Below are 12,213 nucleotides of genomic sequence, written 5' to 3'. Positions count from 1 at the left end.
TGTATATCTCTTCCTGCATGCATCATGAACGCTGACTTGGTTGCAATTTTGGAGGTAATTTTTATTTTCCGTGAGACCACGTTTTTTACTCACTTCAATTAGTGTTCGAATTCCTCGTTCTTTGATAATCACAATAGGACCTGTGTCGAGGTCCTCACGACACAAGAAACACACGCCCGGACGGATAGACATGTCGCAACACACTGAGAGCTGCCCTGGAAGGGCCGGGTGCGGGTTAGGAGGTCAAAGGAGGGGACAACGAAAACACTTGCGGAATTCCCTTTGAGGCGGGAACACCTGTGAGGGCTATTTCCTCTCTCTGTCGCCTGTCTGTCTTTCTCACACCAGTACGAAAGATTAGGACTGGTTCTACTACGCGTCCTAAAATAGCCTTCCTTGCAAGATTAGCAGATCTTCACGATCCAAAAAGAATGTTATCGCCACGGGGTCCTTCATTTGTCTGCAACTGTTCCCAATTGGTTCTGTAAAAAAAAACCTCCTAAAATTATGAAGTTATTAGTCACATGGATTGTACAGTCTACCCGACAGGTCTCAAATGCATTTTTAACAATAACAAAAATAAATTTTAACTGTTTGGTAAAAAACATAAAAAGACGCGAGGACAGTTTATTTGCATTTCCCCCCCAAACCCACTTATGACTGTTTTTGATGTTTTGGAGAGAACCACTGGGCCTAAAGGTACCAGTCTAGTCTCAAATGAAAGCTAATTAAATTTGCTACAACTTCATTCAATGTAATATTTGGGGTGCGATACATATTTTAGAAGATATTTCACAAAATAAATGACCAATTCAAACTAATTTCACTTTTTTGAAAAAATGACTTATTTTCAAAGAACTGTATCTTGGGAATCAATGGCTGTATAGAGCTCGCCCTGGCCTCAAATTGTAGCAAATTTAGTCGACTTTAAAAGCATATAGAGTGACTATTCCAGTCAGACCCTTCCTTCACGAAGATATTGAGCAAAACCTGAAAAAAGTCAGAAAATTTCATGGATTTTTGGGTACACCGCCGCTCGCACAGCACTTTGGAAATTGCAAATCTGGTTTTTTAATATTTGTTTAGGTCCTAACAACATATAAAAAATTCAGAACGACTGGACCTTTTGCAAGCACGACCCCCTTTTCATGTTTAACTTGACTGGACTATACGACCTGCCAGCAAATCTGCGACTGCTATGCAATTGCATAACAGATCTTGGGATTGTTCCGCTTCCCGGAAGTAGCTCTATTGTTGGCTCTCCCAGCCACGCAGTGAACTTGTTATTGGTCGGCGATCATCTTCCACATGGCATGTACTGGATCAACGCTGAGAGCGTCCAGAGCTCGGAATTAAATAGCATCATTTCCGGTACTTCATATTTCTCAAGATCCCTCTAACGTTTTGTTTTGTAAGCAAGTCACACCCTCTGTAATCCCTAGAGATGCAATGAATGTGCTGATTTGAATCTTGGCGAACAATGTTGCAAATTAGTTTTAAAGATTAGCGAATCCCTTTTCTAGAGGGAGGAATAACACGTTGTGTCAGTTGCAGGCCCCTGACTGTGTTCAGGTGTCAATAGCGCGTGGTCTTCACCATGTCCGTAGTTACTGACAACAAAGGACGAAGGAGCCCCTGGGAAGACACCAGTAGAGGAGGAGAACGAGGTTCAGACACCACCATTTCGCAGACACAAGCGCGACACTTCGATATCTGTTGGTTTTTCATCTTTCAGCGGTTGGGGAATGTAAGCAGTTCATCTCTCGAGATGTTTAATATTGTGGACCTAGCTGTTGTTCTTTTTTGCTTGAAATAAGAACATAAATAATAACCTGTGACATATTTCACTAAGAAACGATTTATGTAATTATACACGACATGCTGAATCTACGTATGCACATTTAGTGTAGACAGGACTCTTTCTGGGGAGTTACCTTCTTTTTCCTTCAACGATTGTTCCATGATATCACTCCATAGATCGAAGAACTCAGGGCCACTCTGGGGGCTTCCATTTTCCGGAATGTAATTTGATATCGCCCCGTCTGTTTATGGGGCCTTGGTGATGGCTATTTGAGTTCACGTGACGTAATGCTGTAGGTGATCACTGGAATACTCTCACGGTCACAACCGTGGTGGCACCACTGCTCTCTTCTCCTTAGCGAGCTCATAAATCATCCTTGAGTGTGCTGTTTTTCCAACTCTCAGATCATAAACTCCCTGAGTTGCGACTTTTCCCAAATCACCTCCAATCCGTAAGTTATTGTGCATCATTGCTGTTGTTAGACATAATTGTTCTTGTGGCTTCTGCTGTTATTTCTTGAATGTGGCATAGAAGACTTCGTTGTACTTCGGAGGCTCATCCTCAGATATCTCAAATTGCTGACAGTTGTCAGAGTAAGAGTAATCCCCCCCCCCCCTTTTCTAACGGCCAGTTGATTGTGAGAAGGTGTTTTCCTCACCCCATTTGGCTACTTGTCTGTTTGATGAAGCCAGTGCCGTGTCGTAAAGAAGGAGTTTTGTTTCGATCGTACATTTCAGTATGTCTGAGGATCGCACCCGATCTTATCAATCAATCGAGGGAGCACTCCTCGCCCTCAACCATTCTAGTGCGTCTATCGACGTTTATCATTGGTGGAGCCTGAGTAGTTTGACCTGGGCTTTCTGTTTGTATTAGAACCGTATGCATATGCCAGCATTAGACAGTTTATAACTCCGGCTACAACAACACTGCAGTGATGTTCACCTGCACGAAACACCTTTGTCTGGATGCCGTTAAATTTTGCTGATTCAGTTTATGTTAGGTTTTTAACTAAAAACAGATAGTTAGTCCGAGTGTATTTTTGTGAAAACCATGACTATAGTGTGTTATCACGAAGCGTCACCGGGTGACTGCTATAGATTAAGTTATGATGGTGTCATCGTTGCCGTCGAAATATGTGCGAGTTTCTTGAAAGACCTTTCTCAGGTAGACTTTTCCACGAAAAATGCAGCCTTATAAAATAGTAATGTTGAGTTTGGAGACTGCTTATATTTGAAAAACGTTTTTGCCGCTGGAGTAACGACCGTGATCACATGAGGGGAGCGATAATAGTTTTTGCTGCAGAGCAAGCACAGGCAGCTCATTTTATTCAGGAAAACTTCTATTGAATGAAAACAAAAAACAACAACCATGACTTTCAGGTGCCCTTAAACCTGTGGCGATGTGAAATACAATGTAGATAGCAAAGTCTGCCCCGTCCAAACAGGCTATAATAGGGCACAGATGGCGGACTAGCTGTAACGCTCCCATCTCCCACAGTGTATTTCCTATCTTCATTCTCAATACCTTATAATACTTTTTATTTTCAAGTTACTATTACCCAGTATTCGTACGCCTCGCAACTGAAATATAGTCTCTGTTCTGTTAAAAGCCAGAGTGCACGAAATCAAGGATGTCAAGTATCAGATTACATATCAAACGTATTGTGTTAGAAAATAGACAGAAGCATACAAATTGCTAGTTAGTTGATTTACGTCGCACGGACACAGACAGGTCTTACGGCGACAACGTGGTAGGAAAGACCTAGGAATGGGAAGGAAACGGCCGTGGCCTTAATTAAGGTACAGCCCCAGAATTCACCTGGTGTGAAAATGGGAAACCACGGAAAACCATCTTCAGGGCTGCCGACAGTGAGGTTCGAACCCACTATCTCCCGGATGCGAGTTCACAGCTGTGCGCTCCTAACCGCACGGCCAACTCGGCCGGTGAAGTATACAAATTAAATCGTTCACTTTTCAACCTCTCAAGTGTGCAGGAAGACTCGTAAATCCCAACATCAAGAAGACATTAGTTAGGGGAACATTTTTCTTTTAAGTTTTCATGTTCAAGTATGTCGCAGTAGTCACCACGGGGCATGGAGTTGCACTTGGTCAGCCAGTTCACTATTGCTGGTAGACACACGTGAAGACACGTTGCGTGACGACGTGTGTTGGAAAAGACCGCCTTGAATGAACGGCAGCACGGCTGTCAAGGTTCCTGCGATAACTCTGCTGTCAAACGAAATCGCTCCCCAGGTTCAGTGTGCTCAGCTGGGCTCCTTAGGGCCATCACTGGCACCAAGACAGAACCGGCTCTCATCTGCGAACACAACAGATCTTCAGTTCGCCCTCCCAGTAAAGTCGCAGATGGCAGTGACTCGGAGCTGCCCCTCAAGTAATCTACTCGTTGTGTCGCGCTGCTGTAGATACAGTGTAGTCTTCCCTCGCCGTAGTGATCCCTGTGCGACCGTGACCATTGTTGCCATCACCAGTGCACATCTACCTTCTTATTGCATGGCCTCGTTCAAACTAATACTGCCTGCTTGACTCATACAACGTCAGTATCGGACGATGACTAACGCTCACGGAATATGCAGCGCATATTCAAAGCAAACTGCTAGTATCACTGTTCGTTGACTAGCACGCAAATCTGAATAGGCGTCAGATGTGCAAGGACGCCTCCCGAATTTTGCTTATCTAGCACATCTTGTTGGTGTTGGGATTTCATTTTCTGCCAGTGTATAAGGGCAAAGTAACTATGCAAACATTTATTATTAATTAGGCAGCAAATCACACTACACCTCATAACTTCAGTGTCAACCATAATTCAAAACAAACTGTGAATAAGCACGGCATCATGGGAAATATCACTAGATTGAAATCGATCGTAGAAAGTTCTACCAGAGTCATTCGATGTTGGTGTTCGATTAAATAACTCCTTTTATATTTGCAAAATTGGCTGTTGGAGGCCTAATTTTATAGATCATGGGTATAAAAATGGAGGCGCTCACAGTTATAATCCTCAACTGCTGCTATGTATGAAGATTGTGGAGTCTACTAGCGCAGTCTAACAAGGAATTCAAGTACTGTGGCTGCAGACCGCTGTTTCTCCCCCGCGGTCTTTTTACAGAACAGTAGCTCTCAATGTTTGGTGGCGGTCAGAGACACACGTCACTTCTCTTAAGAGTCGGTGAAGGCATTTCACCTTCCGTGTTGTTTCTATCGCTGCTGAAGCGGCGGTTGGTGTCACGAGGGATAGTTCGTGAGATGTTTTCTTTTCGCGCTTTTCATTTATCTTATATGTTACTAGCATTTACCTGCAGTATCGCCCGCGTTTATTAATTCAAGCGTTCGATGTTTTTAAATTCATGGTTTAAAAGCAAAGTAAAAAACGTAATTATGTATTAACACACATCCATTTTACATATATTGTACCTATTACATAATTTTTAATTATATTATTACTTTCAGTGCTTAAGAAACCGGGTTGGTGGATGTTATAAATAATATTAAACGAAATAAAAGACCATAATAACTATTTTTTCCTCATACAGCTGCCGGATAAACTATATTAAGTGTCCTGCCATTGGGAGCATGAACAACCCGCGTACTGTTGACTATGGGAGAAGCTCGCTTTCCGAAGACGAGTCCTCGAACTCTGCCTTGTGCCTTGTTGATGCACATGACGAAACTCAAACGAACGGGAACTGCAGACGTCTAAATTAAAACGTATATCGGAAGGTATGATTTGAATCCCAGAAATCCTACATCATGATGGTGGCTTCAGCTTCTTGACTGAGAGTCGTGTCCCATAGTTGAAACGATAAAGATAATTAATAAAGGCAGGCCTCGTCCTAGAACAAGGCTCTGTTAACAGTTTCAGAACTCGGCGTGCCGTAGCGCGCGCACACTTCCTTTTATGATTACGGATACATTCACATGGAGTATTTCGAAATGTGATATTAGAAACTGCAGTTGGTCCAGCCACTTGAGACAGGGAGTCCCACTTCAGGACTTTAACTGTCCACTGGGGACATCCGTCAGTAAAACTGACTTGAAAGGCTAGGAACAAGAAGAAGAAAGTCGCTGGGCTTTAAACTCCATCCAAGCTTATCTCGTCCCGCCTTTAGTTGTCGCAAATTACCCAGAACAAATCATGCTATAGTATTTTGCTTTGGATCTATACTGGTGCGGGTCGTGTTCACTGGAACCTCTCTTTTACATGCTTTAACAGCGCACTACTCCTTCTGTCTACGAGTAACTCCCATTAGGACAACAACGCAACAAGTGGCGAACGAGAAGCGCATGGAGCAGACAAAGGGTTAAAACTCGTCTCCTCAAGGAAGGCGCGGTCCTGAACCAAATGTTTCTTACCTCACTGTAGCCGAGCCAAGCGCGTGAGGAGATCGCAGACAAGATTAGACTTTCATAACTCGCTGTTCTGCATTAGAAAGGAATTGTGTTCCGTTTGAGGTAACGAATGCGGGCAAGAGGCAAAACTGTTGGTCGCAGGAAGGGCGCTGCTCAGCGTTCTTACAGGCTACAAGTAATAGTAATAATGCTAACTACTTTTTCCAGAGGTGCTGAGGTGCTGAAATTTTGTCCCGCAGGAATTGTTTGTCGTGCCAAGAGGCAGGTGTACTTTGTGGATCAGTCTGGCTCAAATACATACAAAGTTGTGTGCGGCCCGCCATAAAGCAAGACCAGCTTTCATTCGCGAGATAGTCTGCAGTCTTGAAGGCGAGGCAAATGCTGGGACTACATCAACTAACGCGACGGTCGTTTCCTTCCCATAATACCTATTTGTGTCGTTGCCACGTTAAGCCAATTGCAATTTAAAAAAAAGTGCTTGGAGTACCAGTCGATCACCTTCTGGAGAGTCCTTCGATGCAGGAGCTCCTTCATGAACTAGCTGTATACGTTTGGCGGGAAATGTCTGAGGACGCGACAATGCACACATCTTCAGTGTTTGCTTTCGCTCTACTCAATTCAACGGTGAAGAATGACAAAATCACAAGTGTAGCAGCCTTGTTGTACGTTATAGCGTTCAGTCTGCAAGCCTGTGTGAATTTACTAAACGCCTCGACAATGTAACTAGCTATGTGGCGGCCTCCTTTAGTTCCATACCTTCAAATCATTAGTAAGTGAGTCTCGGTCTCCCTCTCCATTCGCCTCACAGACCGCATCACTATGACTATATCGCCTGGTACTGCTGTTTGTACATTCTCGCTACGTCATTATGCGTAAGATATCTTGAGTCCACCCAGCTTTCACTCCTGTGCGGCAAAGTTGTTCACAAAACAGAATACTGTTGATCGCAAGTCCGAGCTCGGAGAATACACAGGCTACCTGTTTCCAATACAATACGTCATTCTCAAACATTGTCTGGTTCGTCATTAGCTGATTAATTGCAGTAGATAAAAATAAATGTGTATATTTTGTGGAGGTGATGTATATAACTATTAATAGGCTTACTGCATTTTAGGCTGAAATCACCCCTTGAATTCAACACTGCAACAAGAAAGCATGCATTTATTTTTGCCGGGTAAGCCCACACGTTGTCTGAAATGCTGCTTTTGGTTTACGTGGATCCGCCGTAAGTGATCGCGTTACGTTCCTCAATGACCGGTGGTGAGAAGCTGGCGGAAACGTGCCGAAGGTGTAGGCTACAGCGGTATCCCCGCCTTTCTGCTCCTTCATCACGTCGAGAGACACCTGTTTTCTTGGTTCGGACACAAGAGTGTATTGATGGAAATTTTGGAAGATAAAATACCAGGAAAATGCCTTCGTCGAAGACATAGGACTGAGGAGTTGCCTAAAAAGACCTAAAAGCTAGCAAAAAGGACGCGATCCAAATTCATCGTTAATTTGAGTTTTAATTGCATATTTAATTAAGGAATATAATATTTTAAAATGCTGCTGACATGAGTGAGTGAAATCCTTCTTCTTTCAGACATTATATTAACACAATTTAAAGAAAGGAATTCCGTGTTCGTTAAGACAAGTTCTTGCAGAATTTGGAATGAAATTCTTTTTCAGCCTAGAAGTGAACCCGCACTGATCATCCTAAAAGCAGGCTCTCCTCATCTCAAGCCTCCTCAAAAATACACACATCAGCGTTTTCTCCTTTCAATATTTCACTTATCTTGCACATAATTTGATACCCTAGTTTTTTTTTTTTCAAGCAATAGCTTCATTTTTTCATGTTATTTTCTCCTTTTTCTGACGTGGTTCATATTTGCTAGAGAAAGAGGTGATAGTGAACTAATAGTGGTTCGAATTTAGAAGGGGGGGGGGTAAAAATATAGTCGAAATAAGACGAAGTTTTAAAAAGTCGTTAAGATTTTAAAAAGCTAAAAAAGGAATAATAGGCCAAGAACGCCGGCAAAGGCAGTAAAGGACAAATAATACCCACCATTTTCTGGGCTGACAAATATTATGTTGAGCCCCGCCTTCGAGCCTTAGTTCTTGTGAAGTCAGTTCGAGGAGACTCGTGTCAAACAATCAGTGAATCTACTTTCGAAGTATGAGACAGAGAGAACACACACATTCTGACTTTCTCTGCAGCGCCATGTTATGAACACAGACGTCTACTTTGTCATAGAAGAGAACACGAAGTTGAGGACTGAGACATAGAACGGCAGAAAATTCCTAGAAGAAATGCAAAAATGTGGTCCGATTTCAGAAGCGGACTAGCTATGTTGGACCCCGAGATCTCCACACGAACTTACTTGTATGAAGGCGTTCTCGTCCCGTGTGTTTTCAAGAAGAGATACAGACTTCATGTTACCGAACATAGCTGTGAGCTTGCGTTCCGGAGAAGGTGGGTTGGATGCGAATCCCACCGTCGGCAGTCTTCAAGACGTTTTCCGTGGTTTCCCATTTTCACACTATACAAATGTTGGGGCTGTACCTTAATTAAGGCCACGGATGTTTCCTTCCCACTGTCCTTGCCATAAGACCTATTTGTGTTGGTGCGACGTAAAGCAATTTGAACACTGCTTTGGGTGGGTCTTCTTCGTAACCTTCGATCCTTGTACTCAATGAGCTTCACCTGCTGCATATTATCAGTACTTAGTTATAATTTCCTCATGTCCGAAGCTTTAACTGGCATAAACAAGGTCAATAACTTTGCCGAGTGTTGAGTAATACTGAAGATGCGGTTAGTGGGAATTTACAGGTCCAAGTATTTGTATACCCGCTTTACGATCCACTAATGTCACTAGTTTCCTAGCTACGATAAGTGCTGGTCGACTTTTATTACTTCACACCATCTTATCGTTGTAGAGGTTCCACTTGTTAGACCAAGTCAGAGAAAACCAATTAATTAGTCAACTCAGGGTAGACTTTTGGGAAGTAGAAGGAGATCGACCTGACTGCGAACATGTGGCATCATAGTTTGATGAAGCTCGACTTGAGCGAACACACAGGCTACCCGGCCCAGCTGAGTTCTACAAGACGGGCGAAGGTGGTGGTACGCACTACTCGTGTCGGTCTTCCAAATAAACCAACTTGTACCAACATGAAAACATAATATACAAGTGAGGATAATCTCGGTCTCTAACGTAAGTAAGCCCCGGTGTTCTGAGCTACCTGACGGCGACGAAAGCCAAACTGACCACATAACACTGATCTGCATTTTCTCTTATATAATTCCAAAGAAGTTGGAGATTTACCAAACATCTTTCTTGGTAATTCCTCTTCTTGAATTCCAACTGTATGATCTTTCCTCGACACCATCCCTCCACTGACTGCTCGCATCACAGCGCTTAGTCGAGCAGCTCGTCTCCTTACTTCCAAGTCTTCCCAGTAACATTTTCATTACTCTACGCTTTTGTCGGAAATAACATCGTCCTCGCACTGGTGAGGGTACCGCCTAAATATCCTCATAATATGAGCACGGGTCGCTTGGTAAGTAAGTAAACACATAACTCCTATAATATTGTAACGTTGTGGGAGACTGTACGCGTTTTCTTCGTGAGGTCTCATCCCCCTGTGGATGAGGCGGTAGAATAACACCCTCAGTATCCCCTGCCTGTCGTAAGAGGCGACTAAAAGGGCCCCAGGGGCTCTGAACTTTGGAGCGTAGGCTGGCGACCAGGAGGCCCGCAGCCGAGTCCTGCATTGCTTCCACTTACTTGTGCCAGGCTCCTCACTTTCATCTATCCTATCCGACCTCTCTTCGTCAACTCTTGTTCTTTTCAGACCCCGAAGGTATTACGTATGGAGGCCTAGGGAGTCTTTCATTTTCATGCCCTTCGTGGCCCTTGTCTTCCTTTGGCCGATATCTTCATTTTATCGAAGTGTCGGACCCCTTCCATTTTTTCTCTCTAATTAGTGTTATATGGAGGATGGTTGCCTAGTTGTACTTCCTCTTAAAGCAATAATCACCACCATTATCTCAGTAAGAGCTGTTTATGTAAATAGAGAGCAGGCATGCGATATTCTTTAAAATGTCGTTCAGCAGCGACACTGCTCTCGATCACTGAGTTTCATTCACAAGAACAACTCATAAAGTCCATCAGGTGACAGGCTACGGTCTGTACATCATACGACTCCATGTAACACTAAAACAAGATATTCAGACTTCACGGACGTACGTAGTACCAAGACCGACTCCAATAGCTACTCGCGATCGTTCAGAGTTGGCGAATCGAGTAGCCGGAAACGTTGGAAATGTGGCTTTGTTTTGGTTTGTTGTTATCGTGTGTAGTCGATAAATGTTAGTTTCTTTGTAGAATATAAGTGTACGAGTGTACCTGGCATCTGTTAATATACGCAGTAATATGAGAATATGTTTGTTTTGATCGTGTTGTGTACCAGATTTAAGTTTAATTGTCGCAATGCCTCTCATACAACTATTCGTAAGTTTTCTACGGAATAAACCATTAAGAGAGAAATGGGTTAGGAATATGCATCGTGATTATTTTGAAGTTGATGACTAAACTGTAGTGTGCATGCATCACTATGAGAATAAGTCTGAGGTTAACGAAGTCTTTTCTCTAATTCCAAATGGTGAACCTATTCGTGTTCCTCGAAAAATATTAATTTAGATAGAATGTAACTGATACTGTGATATTCCGTCATTGTCTACGTGCTTCAAAATGTCGAGTGACTTAGATGCAAGTGTATTTTACAATAACCTGTGCTTGCCTGCGGAAATGTTTGCTGGATCTTGGAGTATAACAAAACTGACAGTGTGACAGATGGAGCAATCTGTATACCGTTACACAGAAGAAATAGTGACTTGGAGGGAATAACTGGGTTTGTAACGCAGGGTTTTACACCACCAACACCTTCCTATTCATGCTGTGGTTATCTGTTATCAAGCAGACTACAACGAACTGAAGCTCGTACATGTGGTTAAATATAATTGTTTAGAGTCAATAGAGTTCTTGCACTCATATTCTTGAATGGGTAAAAACCTATTATATCTTTAGTGTCTGAACGTTTCATAGGTTACCATCATTGTGTGAAGTGCTGCTATGCCATATTTCAACCTTACCAGGGCCGTTCACTGGGTTAACATACCATTTGGGGTGTACTTGGCTGAGTGGCTCAGACGGTTAAGGCGCTGGCCAAGTTGGCAGGTTCTATGCTGGCTCAGTCCGGTGGTATTTGAAGGCGCTCAGATATGTCAGCCTCGTGTCGGTAGATTTACTGGCACGTAAAAGAACTACTGCAGGACTTAATTCCGGCACTTCTGTGTCTCCGAAAACCATAAAAAATTAGGTAGTTATCATGTATTTCTATCTATCCAGCGAAGTGAAATCTAAGAGGTAACGTTATTTGACGAATTGACATTTCTAAATAATCAGCTTGTTGCATGTGATTCTAGTTGATTAGATGTGGAGCGTACTTGTTTTTTGTTGTAAACAAGTGATTTTCCCTATGATGCTACATGGGTGTACGTGGGTGTCAGCCATGCTTGTATGAGGGTCTGAGGTCTTGCTAGTACTCGATATTAGACGACAGGTTGAAGCACAGAAAGTCGTGTCTACAGCGAAATAGTCGAGGTTATATCATATTTATAAATGGTCACCAAATTTTACCCTTGATTTTCCCTAAACCCATTATAATTTTCAATTTAAGAGACGAATAAGTGAGAAATTCTACAGATATTGTTGGGCAACATAACCTGTTTCAAAATCGTGTCTTCAATTATGTTATCTGCATTGGTAGCCGTAAATACCCTTCTAAAGGTATTCTCGTGATGTTTCTCCGAGATGCACGGTATAGAGAGCGGAAAGTGAACTTTGATGGGCAGATATTGAAACTGTTGAACTGAATCTGGACTTTGGGTGCACCAGATGGAAATTCAGGAGGGAAAGGAACTCACGATGATCAAACTGTGAAAATCGAACGTTATCGCATCTTTCGCTCTTCTACTCTCTCCATTTGTAAATTTAGCAGAAG

General features: G+C 42.8%; 1 protein-coding gene across 1 annotated transcript in view; it reads left to right on the top strand.

Moving 5' to 3' along the window:
* Best2 (bestrophin 2) overlaps positions 1 to 12,213 on the top strand; it is a 232,724-nt gene that overhangs the window by 90,898 nt on the left and 129,613 nt on the right. The gene's annotated exons all lie outside the window — the stretch shown is intronic.

The sequence above is a fragment of the Anabrus simplex genome, chromosome 12, assembly GCF_040414725.1.
Source record: "Anabrus simplex isolate iqAnaSimp1 chromosome 12, ASM4041472v1, whole genome shotgun sequence".
NCBI lineage: Eukaryota > Metazoa > Arthropoda > Insecta > Orthoptera > Tettigoniidae > Anabrus > Anabrus simplex.
The sequence above is the reverse complement of the archived record's forward strand: the minus strand, read 5'-3'. Positions and strand labels throughout refer to the sequence as shown.